The following is a 21,516-nucleotide window of genomic DNA, read 5'->3' on the forward strand; positions in this document are numbered from 1 at the left end:
AATTTTAGTCTTACTCATTCCCTTTATAAGATCATGTATTTGTGTGGTGTGTTTTTGTTTTATTTTGTATTTTTGGTACTGGGGATTGAACCCCAGGGTGTTCTACCACTGAACTACATCCCCAGCCCTTTAAAGATTTTAAGTTGTTAAGTTGCTAAGGCTGTCCTTGAACTTGAGATCCTCTTGCCTCAACCTCCAGAGTAACTGGGATTATAGACATGTGCCACTGGGCCTGGCTGCAATAATTCTTCCATATTTCTTATATTCCTAATATTATTTGAAATGTAAAATCTTGCTGGATACAGTGGAGTGTGTGTTAATCCCAACTGCTCGGGAGGCTGAGGCAGAAGGATTCCAAGTTCCAGGCCAGTCTGGAAAACTTAATAAGAGCCTGTCTCAAAACATAAAAAGGGGTGAGGATGTAGCTCAGAGGCAGAGTGTTTCTGGGTTCAATCTCCAGTGCTGGGGGTGGTAGTGGTGAAAAAATAAATATTGCCTTAAAAAAATGACTAGTGACTGATGCCTTAAAAAAGCGACTCATGACTAAACCAAGCCCACTTTGAAATGTGTTTCCACTGGCTATCCCCAAGCATAAACCTGGCTCTGGGCTGCCTGATGGGAATTGCTAATGGCAGGAACCAGAACAGCCTGAGTCCACTCACTCCTGACCCCGCCCAGCTTCTGGCACTGCCTGTCTCATTTCCTGTCCCTTCTCCCCAGGGACTAGGCCTGAGCTGTATTCTTCCCTTCAGTTTAGGACTGTGGCTCTATGATATCTTCAAACTTTGTATTCCCATCATCTGGCTCATAGTAGGCATACGGTTAAGTGTTGAATTAATAAATTATTCCTGTTCAAGCTTGTGGTGAGGTTTTTATGGTTATTTTTTTGTGGTGCTGGGAATGGAACCCAGGGCCTCACACATGCTAAGCAAGAACTCGAGAACCGAGTTACACTGCAGCCCAAGGTTAAGGCTTTAAGGGAACCTCCTGAAGTGCCTCCTAAGTAACGAGTGTTAGTCTAGAGTGCACTTGGAGTTTTCCTTTTGAGCTGGGAGTGTATAGGGCTCTTTCTCCCAAGGCCAAGGCCTTGTCAGAGTCAACCCATCTGTGGCTTAAAAAGTTTATTTCCAAACAAAGCTAAAGTGAACTCCCATCAGTTAGGTTTGGACCCTTCACTGACCACAGAGACTTGGGGGCTGAAGACTCCCCAGATTTAATTTATGAAAGTATCAGATTCGGGTGGGGAATGTGGGTTTTCTGATTCTCCTCCTGGGCCACAGCATTTTATTCCATTACAGCTTGAAAATCTGATGAACTTTCTGAAGAATAATTTTGCATGGGGCCATCATGATGCAGCCTGAAGGGACAGGAGGCAGCACAGCCTGCAAGGAGCTAGGGAATCCTGGCTGCCCCCGAGTGGCCTCCTGAGGCAGAGTGACCAGCGGTAATGAAGGGAGGGAGGGAGGCAGGGCTATGGTCTAACACCTCTTCTCTGAGTCTGTTCTTCACCCCAGGACTGAGAGCTTGGAAGCTCCCTTCCTGCTTTTTTCCCTCCTCCTGAGTAGTGGGTGCTTCTTCACTGGGACCCCATGATTTCTGAGCCCCGGCGGCAGGCTACCTCTGTGGAACACTGTCCCCTTCTTGGAGTGCTTTTGCCTTGGTGGTCTTCCTCCATGCCTGCTGCTAGGGCTTTTGCTAGCCTTGAATTTCTGTGACTCCAGGCCTGATGATAACTCTGGGTGAAGGTAGGGCTGATATTCCTGCTTTTAAGATGGGAGAGAGCTGAGGGTGCAGCTCAGTGGTGAGCACTTGCCTAGCAGGTGAGAGGCCCTGTATTCAAGCCCTACACTGTGAGGGGGTGTGGGGGGAGATGAAAAACTGAGTATGTAAGCAGGGACGCTAGGCCTAGTGTTCTTGTCTTCTGCTGTGGGGGGCTGCTGTGTCCAGTCCTTCCCCAGCAGAGCGCATCTCACACTAGGGTGGCATTAGACAAACCCCATCGGGATGGTAGCAGTCTGTCTTGGACATAGCTCTATCATCTGTCAGTCAATGTGGAAAAAAAATACTGAGCGCTCAAAGGTTAAAATTTGAACTCTCAAAAAAGAAAAGAGGGGCTGTGGCTCAGCAGTGGAGCACTTGCTCTGCAAGTGTGAGGCACTGGATTCGAGCCTCTGTACCAGATAAAAATAAATAAGAGCTATTGTGTCCATCTACAACTAAAAAAAATATTAAAATAAAAATTGAATCCTCAAGTTAGAAGTCTGTATATCAAAGTCTAGTGTGGGGTTGGTAAAAATTCAAAAAAAGAAATTTGGTAAAAAAATTTGCAGAGTGGTTACAAGGACCTGTGCTTAAGGATCTATACACATCTGCCATAGATCCTTACCCCATGGATTTGACCCATTCTGGCCAGATGCCCAGTGGTTCCTGCTCATGGGGTGTCTTCCCAAGCCAAGTCTATACTGATGACCCAGTTAAACAGGAGTTCACATTTTACGTGCAAAGAATCACCGTGTACTTTCTTGGGGAGAAGCTATGGTGTGGTGTGGTTTTTTGTTATTTTTGGTTTTGGTTTTTGTGGTACTGGGGATTTAACCCAGAAGCATCCTACCACTGAGCTATATCTGCAAGCCTCCTCCCTGCTTTTTTTGAGACAGGGTCATGTTATGGTGCCCAGAACTTGCAATCCTCCTGCCTCAGCCTTCAAAGCCTGGGATTACAGACATGTGCCACCATACCTGGGTTTAAATGGAATTCTTGGAAGCAGTAGTAATCCTCGGGCTTTGGCAGGGTACAGATAAGTCAGTAAGAGCAGAGGCACATGAGGGAAAGTGACTCTGTCACTACAACTTGACTTCAGTGTTCTTTAGTTCTCATTCTCAGGCTATCAGTTTCTTCTTTCTCTTTCTGCCACCCTCCCTCCTTCCCCCCTCTCTCTCTCTCTCTCTCTCTCTCTCTCAAAAGGGGTTGAACCCAGAGGTGCTCTACCATTGAGCAACATTTCCAGCCTTTTTTTTTTTTTTTTGTACTGGGGATTGAATCCAGGGGCGCTCCACCACTGAGCCACATCCCCAGCCCATTTTTTATACTTTATTTAGAGACAGGGTCTTGCTAAGTTGCTTAGGTCCTCACTGAGTTGCTGTGGCTGGCTTTGAACTTGTGATCCTCCTGCCTCAGCCTCCCTCGTAGCTGGGATCATAGGTGTGCACCACCACAGCTGGCTGGCTGTTGTTTCTTTTTGACAAGCCTTCTCTATTTTCCTCCCCTTGTTTTCCCTACCTTCTCCACCCACAAGGTTGTGGAATAAAATTTACTGATGGACTAAAGTTTAATTGTTTTTTTCCTCTCCATTTTTGGAAGGGAAAAAAAAGGCTGTGCAAGAGATAAGGCCCTCACCTGGAGACATTTGGCAACATCTGGAGACATTGTTGGTTGTCATTATGACATTGGCAGCTCTAGTAGGTAGAGACCAGGGATACTGCTGGCCATGCAATGTATAGAACGGTCTTCATAACAAAGCAGCTCTGGCCCCAAGTGTCAGTAGCACCGAGGGTGAGACTTGGTGGGACCTATAATGTGTAGAAGGGACAGTGAGTACCTGGGATTCAGTAAACTAACTGTTGGCTCATAAATAATGATGTAGAATGAGAGGATGAGACCTATGGAATTCTACGACTACTTGACCAGTCATGATTTGAGACCTAATGTTTGGAGCAGGTAATAGAAAATTCAGAAAGGCTGCAGCTTCCCGAAGGGTTGCCACATGGACCAATAGAGGAATGGAGTGATTGGCCCACAGAATGAGCCTGGGGACCTGATCCACATGAGCGCATGCACAAGCTCCTGGGCTGGGGGCCAAGGTTGAGCTTTGGCTTTGGCTTGGACTTGGCTGCTGACCCACGTGTTGGTTCACCCTGGCTGGTCACTGCTGGGAGCCTTGGTTTCTGCCATGCCCTTGTTCTCCGTGACTGTCCTAGTGATGGTGCTTGCAACCTTCCCACCTTACAAATCTGACAGCTGTGGAGTCACTTTTGAGTTTGTCCTGTTTTTCCCTTTCCATTTTGGGTCTTGGCAAAGTGTTGTACATTCTCCTACAGAAGTAATATTCCTCCTCCTCCCAGAATTTGGCCAGTCTGCTCCTTCTCCATCCCAGGGTTCCTACCCAGCCTGGGCATACTGCCAACTCATCATGACAATCTAGCCACCCACCAGAGGCAGCTCCTGGAGGAAGAAGCCATCTCTCTTTCAGCCTGGATCTGCATCACATGCTGGTAGAAGCAGAGAGGAAAAAACTGCTGCGTATGGCGGTGGCGCATACCTGCCATCCCAGTGATTTGGGAGGCTGAGGCAGGAGGATTGCAAATTGCAGGCCAGCCTTAGCTATTTAGCAAGGCCCCATGTAACTTGGTGAGATCCTGGCTCAAAAAATAAAAAGGACTGGAAATGTGACTCAGTGGTAGAGCACCCCTAGGTTAAATCCCAATAAGGAAAAAAAAAAAGTGGTTTATTGGGCCCATGTTGTGCTGGGTACTTTGGATTCTCTTCCAGTTGTCCTCACAGTGGTGCTTGTGTCACAGTGTGCCTGATTTATGAGTGAGAAAAACCAGGCTAAGAGGAGCTCAGGGACGCGTGGGAAAGTGCCAGGTTGGGATTTGAAACCAGGATCGCTTGATCTCATAGCTCCTGCCCTTTCTGCTGCACCGACCTGTAGTGGAAATACTTTTTGGTACTGTGCCCTCCTTAGGCTATTAAAGTTGTTTTCCGGAAGTAGCCATTGGATGACCACTGTGGACACCGCAGTGCTCCCAGTTGCCCATCAGGTCAGCTCCTTCAAGCCCAAGCCAAGAGCTGTGCTTCCTGGGGATCCTGGCCCCCTGCCTTGTTTAACAACACAGCTTCCTGCCACTCCACAACTTGGTCATCTGCTGTGGCCAAGGAAATGGGCCCTTATCTTCCCCTCTCTGCCCCTGGCCCACAGGGGCTTCCTGGGGCTGGAGTCTGGTCTTGGTTCACCATGGGGCTCTCAGCACCCAGCGCCTACTGGATTCCTAATGTTCCCTGAATGAACATTACCAGTGGAGGGTGTGGGTCCTTCCCCAACCCCATGGAAGGCTGCCTCTCTGCTTCACCAAACCTAGTTCCTCAGCCCCTGGAAAATCCAGGCCAAGGAAGTCCTGTGGAGACTCACTAGACAGTTCAGCTTGTTAGTCCCTTCATCATGGAGATGGGGTTTTGTCCCACTCCAAGACTTCTCATTCCCTCCTCCTTTCTCCTGCCCGGTCCACACAATTGCTGCTGTTCCAGCATAAGCCATAAAGGGCCCACTGATGTGTTTTTGGCTAGCAACATCCTTTCCTCCCCAGGGTGGTGGCCGGTCATTCCGAGGAACTTTGCTCAGACACCTCATCCCGCAAATACTGTTAACAACTGGCATTTATGGTATGAGGTTGGACACTTAATTTTCCTTGGAGAGTCCTTCCCACCCCTTCCATCCTGCTCTGCCTTGGTGGGGAAGGGAGGGCAATCTGTGTGGATCACTAGAGTGGGAGGTACCAGCAGGAGCTTGAAGGACAGGAGAGAGGAGAGGGAAGGTTTGGGGTATCTGTCACTACCCCCTTTTTTCCGGGAAGGGCTGGCCATATCCCTGTTTGCATCACAGCTGCTCTCCACTTTCTTCAAGGACTGGACCCTGGGCATCGTGATACTCAAATCATCCCAATTTGGCCCTGAGTGGCCCACCTGTTGCCTGCTCCAACCCTGCCCAGTGTGAACATTTAAGTGTGCACCCAGAAGGGCGAATGGGCTCCCGGCCCTGGAGAAGCTCCTGGGAAGGACCCAGCCCCGTGGACAGTTTCATTCTACTTCAGCAAGCATCGGGATGCCTGTGTGCTATGGCAGTCAACCCAGGAGAGCCAGAAAGACTTCCAGAGGAGATTCCAGAACCCGGAGGCTGAGACCTCAGCAAGGGTTAGTCAAGTGCCAGGTTCAAGTGGGAACACCCCTCCCTCCAGCCAAAGCCAGACATGTGACAACAAGTGAGGTATACTGAGACCTGCCCTCAGTTTGAGGTTCACAGAGGTGACAGGGAGCTGGGGATGGGGCAAGCTAGGTCAGGGAGGGCCATGTAGGCTGCACCGTGACAGGGACTTTTAACATTGTCACTCTCCTGCTTCAAACACCCCGGGGGAGTATTTATTTATTCATCTTTATTTTTGGTCCTGGAGATTAAAGCAGGTCACTTTACCACTGAACTTTTTAGCCCCAGCCCTTTTTATTTATTTTTTATTGAGTTGGGTTCTTGAGAAGTAGTTGCTAAAGCTGGCCTGGAACTTGAGATCTTCCTGCCTCAGCTTCCTGAGTCTCTGGAATTGTGCCACCACGCCTGGCCCAGATGAATATTTATAGATGGCTGTGTGGAGAACTCCTCTAAGGAGATGGAAGGGGGCCCAGGCAGGAGACAGGGAATTCAGTAAGCTCAAATGGTGATGAGAAGCCAGCAGTGATGGCACTTGCTTGTAGACCCAGATACTCAAGAGGCTGAGGTAGGTGGATCGCTTGAGTCTAGGAGTTTAAGGCCTAGGTAACAGAATGAGATCATGTCTCTTAAAAAAAAAAAAGTTAATGAGATCATTAAGGTGGGGTAAGGCAGGGATGGAAGATAGGGGTCAAGAGAGATTTGGCAGAAGACATTGAGTAGGTTGAAATAGCTTGACATAGAGAAGTATCCAAAAATTGAAGTTAGCACAACTAAATATTTTGGGATAAGCTGTTGAGGGATGGGATTTGTATGCAGAGGAACTCCAAAGGGAAGAATAATGGGTAGGGGGGCTGCAGGCTGTGCCCGTGAGGGAGCTTGACCACTCAGCAGGTGATTGGTGGGGACGTGGGCTAAGAGCACCCCAGGGGAGATGTCCACAGCTTTCTTTGTGCATCTGGGCAGGCCACCACGTTCTGTGGGGAGGTCTGGTTGGAAGGCTGTGTGATCTGAGTCAGGGGGCTGTTGCTCTTTGCATTCTGGAGCAGCCTCTCTCTGGGACATGGCTATGGCCTTGAAATAAAATGCATCCATGTGTCCCTGCACTTTCAACCTACTGGGCCACCCAACTCATACATCCCCAAAGTGGGATGGGCAAGATTTAAACAGAGTTGGAAAGAGGTGAGGCCCCTGGGTCTTCTGGCTCAGTGGGTGAGGTGGGATCCTCTCAGGGTCCAGGATCCTGGGAGGAGAGGGAAGGGAGGAAGCGGGTCTTGTCTGCCTGTTGAGTTGCACAGTTTGGGAGTTGACCAGAAATGCAAAACCTCAGGCCACAGGACAGAACAGAGTGAGAGATTTCAGAGGCATCAGGACACAGGTGGTATTTCAAATCATGAGGTCACCCAAGGAGGGGGGAGGGAGGGAGGGACGAGCTTTGTAGCCCAGGGCACAGACAACAGGGAGGTTCAAGAGGTGGGCGGTGGAGGAGGAAGCTGGGCCAGGGATCAAGAAGAAATGGTCAGGTCGGGAGGAGAACTGGGGAAGTGAGGTTTGAGGAGAACGTGGTCAAACTCATCAGACAAAGTGATGCCACAGAGGGATATGAAGCAGCCACAAGCTGTCACCAGTGGAACTTGGGGCCAAGGGCAGCCTGCAACGGGGTGGGGAGGAGATGGGTTAGGAGATGATCTCTGGAGGTGCCCATAACTTCTTCAAGGAGCTTGGCTGAGAAGGGTAGGAGAGATGAGCTGTAGTGAAAGGGGACGTAAGGACTTTTTTTGTGAACACATGGGCTCTTCCCCTGCTGTGAGAGGCTTCTGGTGAGAAGACGTTAGCACGGTAAGTACTAAGAGGGCACCAAGCTCAGTAAGAAAGGAGGCGCTGGGATGGGGTTTCATTCCAAGGACCCTCTCAGGGTGCTCTGACCCAGTGGAGCTGACACTCCCGGAGGAAAGTAAAGCAAGACTGCCAGATTGAGGACCAGGGTCCTGGGTGAGGGTGGGCAGGGACCCCAGGAGGGATAGGATCTGACTTATACGGGAGGATACATTGATGGGGACAGTGGATAACCATTTGACACCATCCCTGGATTCTGTATCTCTGATCATCCAGTGATCACCTAATGGTGGCTGTGTTAGTCAGCTTTTTGTTGCTGTGACCAAAGTAACTGACACCCACACTTGGACAATAAAGGTTTATTTAGGTTCATGGTGTCAGAGGTTTCACTCCTCAGCTGGCCAATGCCAGGGCATACACTTCATGGCAGAAGGACATGGCAGAGTAAAATTATTCACCCCGTGACATCTGGGAAGCAGAGGGACAGGTGGGAGAAGGGGCCAGGGGCAAGACAGAGTCCCCAGGGCTGTGCTTCCATGATGTCCCACCTGTCTACAGTTTCTACCACTTCCCAGTGGCCCATTAAGCTATCAATGGATTAATCCACTGATGCGGTCAGAACCTCATGATCAAATCACTTTCCCAAAGCCCCATCTCTGAACATTGCTGCACTGGGGACCAAATCTTGGACACATGAGTTTTGGCGGGAGATATTCCAAAGCCAAATCATAATAGTGTCTTTGTGTCCTTTCAGATGCTGGGTGTTGCCAAGGGTTAGGGCAATACTGATCACATTTAGAACGCTCCCGACCTGACTCCTGTTCTAAGCATTTCATGTGCCCAGTATCATCACGTCTTCCCAGTGGCCCCCTTTGAGCTTCTGTTGACTCCACTGGGTTTTGCTCTGTGTGACAGATGTGGGGACCAAACCTCAGAGAAGTGGGGTCACTTGCCTAAGGTCTTAGGCTGGGAAAAGGTGGGGCCTAAGTGCTCTGCAGTCATAGGGAGATGCTGCTGGAGGGGAGGCCGTGGAGACAAGAAGTCGACAGAAGGAGCCCCAGGAAGAGAGACGCCAGGAACCTGAGCATGTGAATGGGCATCTCACCCTCGGAGCCTGGCTGGGGCGTGTGTGAGCTGGCTGCTCCGAGAGGCAAGCCTGCCTGCGTGGGAGGGTGTTGAAAGCCTGGGGCGGGGAAGGCTGTGTGCTGGGAGTGAGGGGGCAGCGTGGGAAAGGTGAGGACAAGGACCCAGAAGGGTTATCATGCCCCCCACCATTTCGTGTCTACCTGAGGAGGACTGTCCAGCAGGGCTTGGTGGCCATGTGGATGTGAGGAAGGAGGGGAGGTGGCTGGGGACATCCTGGTTGTGGTCTGCAGGAGAGGGGATATGCCCCTTCTCTATTACAGGGTTTGCTGCCCAGGACAGAGTCACTCTGCTCTCCACTATCTCTGGGTTTTGAATACACTTCTGTCCCTCGGTGCCACACGAGGTTGTACTTATTAAATTACATGTCTAGTGACTCTAGAAAATGTGTCATTTGGGAGAGCAGGAAATATCTTTTTGCATTTCTAGTGTTTAGTGCAATGTCAGCACTTGAGAATATTGCTTGAACTTAGCTGTATAGCTTTTGTCCTGTGAGTTCCTTAAGGGATAGAAGTGTTCAGCGTGGGGCTGGGGCTGTGGCTCAGTGGAAAAGCCCTCGCTTAGCACATGGAAGGCCCTGGGTTTGACCCCCAGCACCACATATAAATAAATAAACTAAATATATTGTGTCCAACTACAACTAAAAAATAAATATTAAAAAAAAAGAAGTGTCCAGCATGGGCTAAGCCCAGTGATGCCCACCTGTAATCCCAGCAGTTTGGGAGGCTGAGGCAGGAAGATCATGAGTTCAAAGGTAGCCTCAGCAACTTAGTGAGACCCTGTCTCTAAATAAAATACAAAAAAGGGTTGGGGGTGTGGTTCAGTGGGTAAGCACCCCTTGGTTCAATTACTGGTGAAAAAAGAGAAGTCTTGGCTCGGAGCAATGATCAAATTTGAAATTTGTTGCAGCACCCTGGAGACTCCTCAGGGGAGGGCCAGGGCTAGTGCCTCTCTGAAAATCACCCATTCATTCACTCACGCACCAGGACATACAGTCACGTGCCTTCTCACCAGCACGCCTGAGCATGCAGCGCGCGCGCGCGCGCGCGCACACACACACACACACACACACACACACACACTTCTGTCAAAGCTGCTCCCCAGGCCTGGGCAAGGCAGGCCTGGCCTGCAGCCTCCCGGTGACAATGGTGTTGCACAACTTCGAGGGCCAGGGCCAGGAATCTGTTTAGTGTCATTGTTCTTAATTTGTCCACGACAGACTTAGGCTCAGAACTCAAGGGGGCTGCTGATGCCCTTGAGAAAGTCCCCTTGCCTAAAGCACTTGGCTGGGAGGGACAGACTGCTGGCGTGCCTAGGCTGGGCGTGGAGCACAACGGGTTTCACTTACTCTCCACCTGGGCAGGTATTACCTGCCTCCCTTTGTAATGAGGTTCAGGTGTTAATTAGTTGCCCCAAACCACCTGGTGAGGGGCGGAGCCAGGCTCTGGTATAGGGACTGACCCCCAAGGTCCTCTTTTTCAGCACTAGATGGAGCCGGGGCTGGCAAAGTGAGGGAGAGAGGGGCTTCGTGCTTCCGCTGGTTCTTTTGAGCCTGAAACGTGGCGCTGCTGGGACATAAAGGTACAAAAGCTGATGAAAGTCAGCACTTCTCAGCTCTTCTGGGGCACTTTGAAAGCCTGGAGCTCAGTAAGGAGAGGGACGCTCTCCCCAGTGTGTGCATGGAGGTAACTTTGGGTGCAATTTTAGAAGTAGGAGCCCCCAAGGCCTCCAGTGACCCCCAGGTGTAGAACCCCCTTGAGAGTTAGCAAGGGGTTTATTAGCAAGGTCACGGATGATGTCATCTGTATGAGACAAGGTAAATAATCAGGTAAATAAGCCAAGCCCACCATGGCACAGGATACCGCATAGCAGTCCTGAGCAGGCGCCATGCGAGTAGAGATGGATGTAGGTCTCAAAAGACGTGTGGCTGAGTGGGAGAAGGCACGTGGAAGGGTAAGGCACACATCACTCACGTCAAATAAAGTAAAAGCACTCAACCATATTACTTATTTCCTACAGATGTAGAAAATTCTATGTAAATGCACACAAAAGCCCCGGAACGACACTCAAGACTGCCAATAGCAGAGGTTCCTTTGGTGGAGGGAGGAGGTCCCAGTCCAGGGGAGACAGCCCTATCTATAGTACTTAATTCTTTATTTATTTATTTTTTAATTTTTATTGTTGGTTGTTCAAAACATTACATAGTTCTTGATATATCATATTTCACACTTTGATTCAAGTGGGATATGAACTCCCATTTTTACCCCGTATACAGATTGCAGAATCACATCAGCTACACATCCATTGATTTACATATTGCCATACTAGTGTCTGTTGTATTCTGCTGCCTTTCCTATCCTCTACTATCCCCCCTCCCCCCTTTAATTCTTAAATAAGGAGAATGCATCCTTTTATTATTTCTATACTTAAAACTAACTTTGCAAAATAGAGCACACACTGGGCCATCTTTAGGGGACAATTTGCTTCCATAGCCGTGTCACTGGGAGACTGTGGTGCTGAACTTCCTGTAATCCCAGTGACTCGGAAGACTGAAGCAGAAAGATGGCAAGTTCAAGAGTTCAAGGCTAGCCTGGGCAACTTACTGAGACCCTGTCCCCAAATAAAGAATGAAAAGTACTGTGGATGTAGCTCAGTGGTAAAGCAACACACACACACACACACACACACACACACACTCACACAAATGTATATGGCATGCACTCTGGGTATATGGGAAGAGGAGAGACAAGAAGAGGGATTTTGAAGGAGGTGGTATAGGATAGGAGAAAATCTTCCTGTTATACAAGCCTAGATTCCAATTCTGACCTTGACAAGGACCTGCCAATAACCTTGGGCAAGTCTCTTAACCTTCTGAGCCTCAGCCCACTTGTTTGTGAAATGGAGATGGTTATGCCTGCCTTCCAGGGCTCTTGTGAGGATGTGGGGTAAGATAAAGATCTAGCACACAGTAGGTACTTAATGCATCATAGGTTTTATTGTTCTTTCAACTTTTAGCCAAAAAAAAAATATTCAAGCTCTCATGAAGTGACAATTGGGTTAAGGACTTTGGGACTATCTGGCTACATCTGAGAAGACTTCCTGGAGGAGGAGAAGTTGGAACTACTCATTCTTTATGGAAAGTGAGGCCATAGTAAGTGAGATAGGCTGTGTGCAGAGGCCAGAGAGGGAGTGCCTGGGTGGCTCACTTCCATGTGAAGAGACTGGGAGAGTCTCATTACCTGCCCCCATACACAGCTGGGATCACAGAGCTAATCACTTGGAAAGAGCTGGACCGAGGAAGAGCAATGAGAAAATGCAGAGAACCAGGGTAGTCCCGCGGGAGGGGAAAGGGCCAAATGTGCTTTGTAGTCAGAAAGTCTGCTGAAGAGGGGAATGCTGGGAGTTAATGGCCAGCCGCTCCCTTGATGAGTGCAGGCCCTGGGGAGGGTGCAGGGCCTGAGGTCTTACAATCACAAGATGCTCATGACATCTTGGCCAGCAGCTCTTCATCTCCCTAGGGTCCAAGCTGAGAGGATTTGGACCAGCCCTCACTCAGGAAGGGATGGCCCGCTGAGCAGTCCTGGGAGACTGGGGAGAATCAAGGGGGTGGAGACCTGTGTCAAATGAAGTCAGCACATACCCTGCCACCCGGCAGTTCCGCCCTCTCTCTTTTCAGGCAGGGTCCTAGGGATCCTGTGAGGATGCTCATAGTGGCATCTCTGTAGGAGTGTGAGAGGGACCCTAGGTGCCCCTTAAGTGTGGAGTGCCCACCAGGGACTAAACCTGTCCACATCAATATGGATGGGTTTTAAAAATATGGTGCTAAGTGAAAATAAGAAATATGTAAGGTACCAAGTATGAAACTAAAAAAGTACATGTACTGGATTTGCAAGAGCACATGCAAATGGTTGGCTACGGGCAGCAGGTGAGGGAGTGGGATAAAAGTGAGATAAATACAGCTGGGTGTGGTGGTGTCCACACCTGTAATCCCAGCCACTCAGAAGGCTGAGGCAGGAGGATTCCAAGTTCAAGGCCGACCTGGGCAACTTAGAGACCTTGTGTCAAAATAAAAAATATGAAGGGTTAATGATACAGCTTAATTGTAGAACATCTCTGGGTTCCATCCCTAGTACCAAAAGGAGAGAGGAAGAGAAAGAGAGGAAGAGAAATATAAAGGGTGGGTGATGAAACCCAGTCCTTCTGCCATGGGAAGGGAGGCCGAGGGCAAACCCATATTTCTGTGCACATTACGCCATCTAGTGGACATGAGATGAAGGCTCCCAGCTGCCCGGTCCCAGGTGGTGTGCAAAGTTAGCTTGTGGACATCAAGGTAGGAGCTCCTAGCCTGGGCCCCTGGAGCAGAGGTGAGGTGTGACAGCTGACCAGGGTCAACTGGGGCTCAGCAATCTGCTGTAGTCTGGCTTTGGGGACAGCAGCCATCTCTGGTGCAGGGTGGGGAGGGTCCTGACAGGCTTGCCTGCCCCTACTCCCCAGAGGGCCTGCTAACTTTAGGGGCCACTCCTCACCACCCCTTGTGGCAGGCAGGCAGGTGGTTCCTGGGTCTCAGAAGCCCAAATGGAGCATCTGGCAGGACCTTTGTGAAAGCAAAAGGACAGAGAAGAGTTGGGGATGGAGATGCTCAGAGTTCTGAGAGCGCAAAGACTGACCCGGAGGTAACACAGAGGAGAGTCGGCAAGCAAGGACCCTGCAGCAGACTGCCATGGACTAGTCCCTCATGCCTCAGTGTCCCTTCCTTGGAATGCAGCAGTGCCTTTCTTATGAGGATGTTGTGAATGGAAGGAAAGCACATACCACAGGCCCCTTCCAGGTGAGGTCTACCTGTGTGCTGGCTGCTCCCTGAGGGCTTCCCCACCCCTGTGAAGCCGACTCTCTGCCAGAGCGTGGGGGCTGTGGGCTCTGGGGAGGGTGACGGGCCTGGGACTGTGGAGCCTAGAGAGGAAGCCCTGGGCCGCCGGGTGCAGTGGCTCACGCCTGTAATCCCAGAGGCTCACAGGCTGAGGCAGGAGGATCCTGAGTTCAAAGCCAGCCTCAGCAACTTAGTGAGGCTCTAAGCAACTCAGTGAGACCCTGCCTCTAAATCAAATACAAAAAAAGGGCTGGGAGTGTGGCTCAGTGGTTAAGCGCCTCTGAGTTCAAATCCCCAGTACTAAAAAGAAAGAAAGCCCTCTGCTGTTGGGGTCACTGGCAGCACTTTCTGGGGTTCCTGGCTGGGAATGGACTCTAGCTATGGGTGCCGACCAGGCTGGGAGACGGGCAGAGTGAGTCGGGGGGGGGACATCCCATTCTCGGAGTCTGTACAATGCTCCCCTAGCTTCAGCCTGGGCTTCCCTGCTCCCCCATCTCCTCCCCAGCCAGGCTGATGGGGAGTGTGTGAGGGGATGAAGGAACCCCTGTCTGGGGCAACTGTCTGTCCTGGGTCCCTCTAGGTTTGAGGAGCCCTGCCTGTTCCACCTCTGTGACTCTCTGCACCCCCTGATCACGTTTCTCCATCTCCCTTCCCTCCCCCCCACCAGCCTCTGTCTCCCCACTTAGTTCAGCCCCCCCCCACCCCAATCTCAGGCTCCTGCACCAGAGTCATTTTTCTTTCTTTTTATTTTTTGGTGCTGGGGATCGAACCCAGTGCCTCATGCTCCGCCACTTGAGCCACCGCCCTGGCCAAGCCCCCTGCTCTTCCTGAGCACACTGAGCCCTTTCTTCCCCTCCTGGCCTCTGCACCTGCTGTTTTCTACCTAGAACACGCTTCCCTCTCATCCTCCACCTCCAGTGTCACCTCCTGGAGAGGTCCTCTGGGACCACCGGCTCTAAATCTCCTGCCTTGTCCTGCTCTCTCTTGCCTGGTTATTTTCTTCTAGGGCTTGTCCCAGTAGGAATTTTTTCCTGCTTTTTGACTTGGTTGTGAGCTCCATGAAGCTGGGATTCTTACCTGGGGATCATGGGAGATGAATTGACTTGATAAGTTTCAATCTTGACCTCTCCAATTACCAGTGGCACCTGCTTGTCTGGGAGACCCTGTCAGGGGAAGGGCTTGTACCTCATCCATGCTGTGTTCTTGGCACCGAGCCCTGGGCCTGGCCCATAGGGGCCCCACGGGCTCTCCCCGAGGCCTGCCTGCCCTTCCTTGTCTCGGCCTCCTTTTCCCTGCAGTCTCTTGTGGTCTTCTGACAGTTTCTAGTGTCTGTCACACGGAGCCTGGCATCTCCCAGGGTGGGGGTGGCAGGTCCCAGGTCTCTGCCACCAATTTTGCTTCCAAGTCCAAGGCAGGATTTTAAAGGGGGGCTTGGGGTACATTCCTGCTATAGTATTGGAGGCCTCTGCCCTGTCCTCAGACTGGGTGATAGGACAATGACCTAGAATGGTCTGCTCAACCTGAGAGACTCGCGGAGAGTCAGGAGGGCCCAGGGAGGCGCTTGGGCTGGAGTGACCCAGGCTGCGTGAGGTCTGCAATCTAACGAAGCCTCCTTTGGTTCAGAGGAAAAAATGCTCTCGGAACGTGGACTGCTCCTTCTCAAGCCAACCAGAGGTCAGGCAAAGGGGGCAGTGTGGCGGCTCCATGTTGCCCTCTGCCTCAGACACAGCCCCTGGGGACCCGTCTGCTGGTGGACAGAGGTAGCCCCAGGCCGTGGTGTCTAGCTGAATCACGATGCTGGAGCGAGGGAGGCTGATGCTATTGGGGGATGTGGGTGGGGGTGAGAGAGTGGCCAGGCAGGGACACATCCAGGGGCCCCTACCCTCCTCCCACCCACTGAGCACGAGGCTGGGAGGACTCGCTCCCCACCAGGAGGGGAGACCCCACTTTCGAGACTCTACCAATAAAACTTCAAAATAAGTCATTTTGGAGACTCTGTGAAGGGTTGAGGACATCTTATTTTTCCAACAAGGACAAGAGGATAATTTAAAAGTTAAATTTCTTCTAGTAGATCCTTAAAAGTGACATTTTTTAATACCAAAAAAAAAAAAAAAAAAGAGGAGAAAAAGACTGGATGGTTCTTCCCTAGGAAGCTGACAGCATTTTCACTGACATTTTGAGCTGTGGACAGGGCGGTGGGGACAGGGTCAGAGACCAGCTTGGGGGAACTGAGTCAGGGGTTTGGATGTGTGTGTCTCTGTGTGTGCACAAAAATGATGTCCAGGGAAAGGGGTACTCCCTACCCCAAATGTTCCCTGATGGCTTCACTTCCTTATCTCACCTGGGCTTCCTGTGGATCCACTCCCCTGGACAGGGCTCCCCAGGAGCCAGGACAAGAACTGCCTGTACCTCCCAGGAAGGTGTTTGTACAGGTGAAACCTGGTGGGGATAAGCACTGGGCGGCCATGTGGGGAAGGAGAGGGAGGAGGGGGTCTGCTCTGGCTGAGCCTGAGCTGCGTGAGGGCCCTGGGCCTGGGGCTTTTTCCCTGGTTAACTCACTGAATTTTCAACAACACGGAGAGCTGCTTCTTAGTATCCCCACATGACAGGTGAGAAAACAGACCCAGAGAGTCACAGTAATTTGTTGAGGTCACACGGCAGTGATGGAATCAGTATTTCCATCCAGTCTGTCTGAAGGCCAGGCCAGAGGGTCCATTTCTCTATCAGGCCAGGGCCCAAAAATGGCAAAAAAACACCTTGGTTGGGAAGCTGTGGATCTAGCTCAGTTGGTAGAGTGCTTGCCTCACATGTGTAAGGCCCTGGGTTCAATCCCCAGCACCATACACACACACACACACACACACACACACACACAAATGTCCTGGTTGGCACAGGGCTGACCAGTCTTGCTTTTGGTGTCCAGACACCATGACTGACTGTTCCAGGCCCTAACCTCACTATTAAATTCTCAATGGACCTTTGTTTTATTTATTTATATGCAGTACCGAGAATCAAACCCAGCACCTCACACATGCTAGCCAATCGCTCTATCACTGAGCTACAACCCCAGCCCCCTAAACTCACTTTAAAAAAAATTATTTTTTTAGTTGTAGTTGGACACAATACCTTTATTTTATTTTATTTATTTATTTTTAGGTGGTGCTGAGCATCGAACCCAGGGCCTTGCACATGGGAGGCAAGTGCTCGCTCTACTGCTGAGCCACCCCAGCTCCTCCTTAACTCACTTTTAAAAAAATTTTGTAAAAATTTGTGGTAAAACACATGCAAAATTTGTTGTTATAACAATTATATCTTTAAAATTTTATTTATTTATTTCCTTACTTATTTTTGTAGTGCTGGGAATTGAACCCAGGGTGCTCTACCACCACGTTACACCCCCAACCCTTTTTATTTATTTATTTATTTTTGAGACACAGTCCTCCTAAGTCACTGACCTTGAACTCGATCCTCCTGCCTCAGCCTCCCAGTCACTGGGATTACAGGCGTGCACCACAGCACTCGGCTCCTTATACCCACTTTAAAGTGTACGGTCCAGTGCCACTGGGCATGTTCACGATGTGTGCCACTGTCATTGCTCCCTGGTTTCATGACCCATTGAGTAGTCACTCCCATTCTCCTCTCTCCATCCTGCCAACTCCCAGTCTGCATCCTGGCTCTATGGATTTGCCTATTCTGTTCACTTTATGTAAACATGTCTGGCACGATGTTCCCGAGGTTCACCCAGGTGGGTAGTCTGAGGATTGGCACTGCACTCCTTTTAATGGATGTGTAATATTCCATTGTGTGGATGGACCATATTTTGTTTAGTTATTCATCTGTTGGTGGGCATCTGGGTTATTTCCACTGTGAATAGTGTTCCTATGAACATTCTTGTACAAGTTTTTGTCTGAACACCAGTTTTCAATTTTTTTTTTTTTTTTTTGGTATATACTGGGAGTAGAATCATGAGATCATATGGTGACTCTATGTTTAACTTCCTGAGGAGCCATTAAGCTATTTTCCACAGCAGCTGCATCATTTGTGTTCCCTCTAGCTGTGGACAAGGGACCCAATGTCCTAACATCCTTGTCTATGCCTGTTATTTTCCATTTTTCAAATATATTTTGTACTATAGCCATGCTAGTGGGTGTGACATGGTATCTTATTGTGGGTTCAATTTGCATTTCCATAGTGACTAATTCCTTGGTCATCTTTGCCCTTAACTCTGGGAGGCCGCATGCAGGTGCCCTGACCTCTGGACGCCTCAGTTTCCTCCTCCCTAAATCAGGATGCTCTGATTAGGGTTGGTGAGGATTCAATGCACAGATCACGAGAAGGACTTGGCATCTGAGCCGCGCACAGAGCAGGAGATCTTGGGACCAACTCTGCAGCCCAGGCCCACCCGTGCCAGCTACTGGGGAGACGGGCTGCTCGGGGACCCTCCTGCCTCTGACCAGGAGACTCCACAGTGTAGGTTACAGCTGCTCCTCTATGTCTGGGGGTCCCCCACCTCTGCCATGACCACCCTGGACCACACAGGAGCCTGGGTCTTTCAGAGGCTGGGCTGACATTCTGGGGTATGTGGATGGCCTCACACCCCTTTTTCATTCCCCATTTCCACAAGTCCTCCCTGGCCAGCCTGGTGCGTCCCTGCTGGTCTCTCTTTCTTGGTGACTGCCCTCAGCTGCAGTGGAAAGTCCTGGGAGTTTGATCTTCCCAGGGCCGTCTTTAGCCAGTGGGTGAGGCCTTGTGAAGTCCAAGCTTTCTTGCTTGGGGTGGGGACAACCCTGAGGCATAACCCAGCTCCAGGGTCCCCCGCAGGACCAGACAGAGCCTTCCTCTGTAGGACTGGGCCTCCAATACCTTTGCTGGCCTCTTCCTCCCAGTCCTGCTTCCCAGCACCCCATCTAGTCCCCGGGAACAGTCCCCAATCACCAAGCCTTGATTCCTCATCCCAGGATCTTCTGGGGACCTGACCCCAAGACCCAGAGCAGGTGCTGTGTGTCATGCCTTGTGCCGAATGCTGATCCGGACTAAGAAGAACACCATGAGCTACCCGCCCCCCCCCCCACCTCCAGAGCACCCCATGGCTTGGTTGAGGCTGATCCTGAGAGCTGCACTAATGCTGGTAGCCAATGTTGCACACCTACTATGTGCAGGGCCCTAGGCTGACGCTTCCCATACATTTACTTCCTTTGAAACTTGAACCTTGATGTTGTGGTCATTTCAACTTTACAGAAGAGAAAAAAGGGGCCCAAAGATGTCAACTAATACTCAGCACTGGGGAGCAGCAGTGGCCACCAGACACCCGTCCCCCTACTCCTGTGCCGTGTGCCTCTTGCAGAGAAGGGGGAGGGGGCTTCTCCTGTTCTCATTCAAGGGAAGAGAGAGATTCCCCAGGGCCGTGCTGGGCTTGGTTAACTTCCTGTGTATGATTTAAATGAAGAAGGAGATGAGGAGGAGGAGGAGGAGGAGGAGGAGGAGGAGGAGGAGGAGGAGGAGGAGGAGGGGGAGGAGGAGGGGGAGGAAGGGAGAGGGAGAGGAGGAAGAGGAGGAGGGGAAGAAGAAGAGAGATAAGAGAGACTGGTGCAGACGCTGCCCAGATGCCTGGACTGCCCGCCCAGATGAGGACCCAGGTGAGGTGTTATGGTTTAATCAGGGTCTCAGCTGCTGCCTGGCCTGCCCTCCTCCCCAGCAGAGCTCCCAGGCCAAGTGGGTGCTTGTCCTTGGGCCTCAACCAGGGAAGGAGGCATGGTCAATGGCCTGATCTCCTTTGTGATAGAGCCCCCCACTGCCCTGTCAACACCCATCAAACCCCAGGAAAATCAGAAGCACTGCTCAGGAAAAGCCAGGTGGCCGCTGAGCGTGTACCTGGGAGGGTGGTTGAGGGCACAGGCTCAGAGACCTCCGCAGGCTAGATTCCAGCTCTGCTGGTTGCAAACTGAGTGACTTTGGGATAGTTGCTTACCTTCTCTGTGCCTCAGTGAAACCATCTGCACAGTGTGGACAGCGACAGCATCGGTCTCTCAGGAGAGTTGTGAGAATTAAATAATATACATGAAGCAGGAGAGCAGCGCCGTGTCCAGAGCAGGAAATTTACAAACGTTGAATCTGGGTGATGCTAGGACTCCTGATGTCCCCAACAGCCCCCTACAGAGTCCCTGGATCTGGGCGCTCTCCCAGATGAACCACTCTGTGTTCCTGAGGGCAAGATAAAGTCTCTGCCTCTGTCTGTCCCAGCCCTCCCCTTCCTGGCTTGCATCTTGTCCAAACAAGGTTCCTGGTGCTCCCTTGGCTTGAAGCTCGGCAGTGGGACTAGGGGCTGGGGGGAGGGGAGGTCTTAGGGACACCACCCTGGACTCTGAGCCAGGAAACTGTCCACTAGCCTGTGGTCCTCATGGCAGATGGGTGGCAACAGGCACAGTGTCCTGGACCCGTGAGGAACCTGGCTCTGTGCTACGTGGCTGTGACCTTGGCCACCTCCCTCCCGGCCTGGAATCTTTTATGAGCACTTGTAAATGTTGTATGATGTGATCTTCCAACTCCCTGGTGACTCTAGTCCTCATTAAACATGGAGGGGAGCCGGCAGGGGTGAGGAACCATGACCAACAGCAGCAGGGCCTGGTGCAGGGGAGCGGGCTAGGGCTGGCCGGGCGTTCCCTGTGCCCACGCAGGTGCCCGGATGGTGAGCAGCCAGCACCACGCATAGTGGGGCCGGGACCAGAGCTGTTCCCAGGCAGTTCCAGGGCGATGCTGGAGCTCAGTGATGAGGGCCAGGTCTGAGGCTCCATCTCTGGTGCTGGAATCATGTCTGGGTCCCTTGGTATACCTGTGGCCCTCGGGGGATGGCTGGGGAGAAGCAGGGAGACCCTGGACACACACATGGTGGGGGGCCATGTCTCCTCCTTTAGACTGGGGGCTTCCTGAGGTTAGAGGTTCCTCTCCTCACAAGGGGGATTTTCTTACGGGGGATTATTTTCTTTTGAAAAATTTTATTATGGAAACAGTTAAATATACACATAAGTAGAGAATCAAGAATTCCCGGACTCAGCAGCTATTAATTCTACGATCATTCTGATTTCATATCCCACTCTCGGCCTCACCCCCAGATTATTTTGAAGTGTGCCCAAGACACAATACCCCTTCACAGATGTTTCAGAATCGTGTCTAAAGAACTCTCTCTAAAGGAAAAAAAAAAAAAAAAAAAACAACCAAGCCCCAAACCAAACGAACAAACAAACCAACCAAAAAACAACAAATCCTCTTAATTCTAGGGACTTTTGTAAGGGCAACAGCTTGGTCCCATTTCCTGAGGCTCTGGGTTGGAGGTCCCTTGCTCTTCCATTCCAGCCTCAAGGGGAGCCTGAGCCGCGTGCAGCTCCGTGTGCCCCCGTGGACGTCAGCCACGCCTGGGCTGTGGAGGGCAGTGGGAGAAGGGAGCCCCGAGGTGGACCCATCTCAGAGCCTCACAGATGGGGCTCCTGGCTGCACGGAGCCTTGCTGGGGGCCCTGGAGGCGGGGGTCCGCCCTCGGGGGGAGTGCTGATCTTCCCAGGGTCACAGGCCTCTGGCCTTCCAGTGTTTTTTGGTGTGACTCTCCTCTTCCTCTCTCCCCACACCCCTCTTTGTTCCTCCTAATATTTGATCCTTCCTGTTTATGTGGATCCTGCAAGTGGGGACGGCTGTTTTGTAAACAT

The sequence above is a fragment of the Callospermophilus lateralis genome, chromosome 6 (assembly GCF_048772815.1).
Source record: "Callospermophilus lateralis isolate mCalLat2 chromosome 6, mCalLat2.hap1, whole genome shotgun sequence".
NCBI lineage: Eukaryota > Metazoa > Chordata > Mammalia > Rodentia > Sciuridae > Callospermophilus > Callospermophilus lateralis.